General features: G+C 64.8%; 1 long non-coding RNA gene across 2 annotated transcripts in view; it reads right to left on the reverse strand.

Moving 5' to 3' along the window:
* Positions 1–293, reverse strand: part of LOC129677081 (uncharacterized) — a 45,647-nt gene extending 45,354 nt beyond the window's left edge. The window contains exon 1 of one of the 2 annotated variants that reach the window (XR_008720166.1): positions 147–293. This is a non-coding gene — a long non-coding RNA (uncharacterized LOC129677081). The remainder of the gene's footprint in view (positions 1–146) is intronic. The other variant, XR_008720167.1, reaches the window with a different exon arrangement.
* Positions 294–2,131: the final 1,838 nt, after the last annotated feature.

The raw sequence follows: 2,131 nt of genomic DNA on the forward strand, positions 1-2,131 counted from the left end.
CACACACACACACACACACACACACACACACACACACACACACACACCAGTGGGGCCCGGGCAGGGCGCGGCTAGAGGACCCCAGCCCTCTGGGCGAGCGGCCTCGGCCACAGCATCCTCAAGGCGTCGGGGTGGAATCCACTTACGATGACTCTAGGGGGACGGTCGGGCTGATTGCCTTTCAAATACTCGCGTGGCTTCGGTGGCCGGCACCTTCCAAACTCGCGAGGGCACGCAAGCTACTTGCAAGGATCCCAGAGGAGGGTGGGAGGGAGGGAGGGAAGGAGGGAGAAGGCGAGGGAGAGGGGTGGGGGAGAGCGAGCCGCCGCAGCGAGCGGTCCGTCTCGCACGCGCGGGCCCCGCGCTGGTCCAGGGCTGCAGGTTTCCCAGATGATGGCATCCGAGAACTTAAACAAAGGGGGTGGCCGCGGGCGCGCGGCGGCACAAAGTTGCAGTGGCGGATTTCCAACAAGCGTGGCCGCGGCCGCTCGCGGCGAGGCGAGCCTCCCTTCCCCACCCCCCGCGGGAAGGAGACGGGGGCCGAGCGTGGAGGGAAGAGGAAACTTTGAAAGCAGTGGGGACACATCTGGCTCTAGGTATCAGCTTGAACGTGGCGCGCGGTTTGCAGACGCGGGGCGGGGGTGCGACAGCACGCACCCGAGGGAAAACGGGTCGACTGCTATTTTCCATGATTTTCTCCCTCTCGGTTTTCTTTCTGACCCCCTCCTCCCCGCACCCTCCTTTTCGCTTCCATTTCTCCCCAACCGCCCCCCCCCCCCCCCCCCCCCCCCCCCCCTTACCCTCCCTTTTCGCCCCCCCCCCCCCCCCCCCCCCGAGCAATCGCTGCCGCGCGGAGCGGCCGAGGGAACGCAGCCGTTCCGGCCGGACACTAAGAGTTAAGATGTGGCGGACGCGTGGGAGGGGGGGACGCCGGGGGTGGCGGGGGAGGGGCATGGAGGGGCGAACGGCGCGGGGGAGGGGGCCAGGGACGACAGATTTCCAGCTTCTCCGACGCGCTGCCTAAATTAAAAAGCAACCAATCGGAACGGCCGGAAGGGGGGCCGCGCGTCCCGAGCCAGTCATCCCGGGCCTGCCAATCACCCAGCGGGTAGCCAATCAGCGGGGGCCCTGGTGCTCGACTTCCTTGTATTTGGGAAAGTGTGGTGGTGGGTGCGCGCTCGCGGCGGAGGGTAAACATTCGGCCGTCCCCGCTCTGAGAGGGAGGGACGGAGAGCGAACTGTCAGATCCCAGCGAGAGCGGGCGCCCGAGAGGGAGAGAGAGAGAGACAGAGAGAGAGGGAGGGAAAGGGAGACAGGCAGGAGGAGAAAACCCGGCGCAGAGCTAGCCCCGGCTGCGCCTCTGCCTCGGCACGCCCGCGCCCGCCGCCGGGCTACCCTGGAGCGCCGCGACGTGCCCGCCGGAGTCGCTAGTGTATCAAGGATCCCCCGTTTGCACACACACGTCTCCACCTCCACCAATGCACTCTTCTTCCTCCTCCTTCTCCAGACAACCGCGGGGGAAAAATAAAAGCTCAACCCCAACCGTCAGCAACAAGGTAACAGAGCAATTCGACCTTTGTTTTCCTGTTCAGTTTTTGCCGTGTTATATTTGTTTCCTAATTTCTGCCCAAAAGGAAAGATGTCGCACCAGACTGTGAGTGTTGCGAGGAAAACGAAAAGGGACTCTTGTTTCAGAGCCACCCGAGAGCTCCAGCAATAGCAACTTCAGAGACATGCACCATCGCAAGAAGTTTTCCTAGGACAGAAAAAGAAAAGGAAGGAAAAAAAAAAAAAAAACCCAAACCAAAAACTTGAAAGAAGAGGACCGGAGGGGACGGACAGGCGCCGGCCTCGCCACCCCGCAGCCGGCCCTCACCAGTACGCCCGGACGGACGGGAAAAGTTTTACCATGCTGAGGGGGAGGCCTTGAGATGCGTGGCTGACGAGGAGAGCGGAGCGCGCGGACGCGGGCGGCCGGGCTGCGGCCACCCAGGCTCGGCCGCGAAGAAAGGGAGCGCCGCGTCCTTTGTTGTCTCCGGTGAAGCCGTCGGCCGGCAGGTGGACGGAGCCCCGCGCCGGGCGGCAGGCGCGGCGGGGCCGCGCGCCCGGGGAGCGCCCCGCGTCCCGGCCC

Source organism: Psammomys obesus, unplaced genomic scaffold (genome assembly GCF_907164565.1).
Source record: "Psammomys obesus unplaced genomic scaffold, mPsaObe1.curated_primary_1811, whole genome shotgun sequence".
Taxonomy (NCBI): Eukaryota; Metazoa; Chordata; class Mammalia; order Rodentia; family Muridae; genus Psammomys; species Psammomys obesus.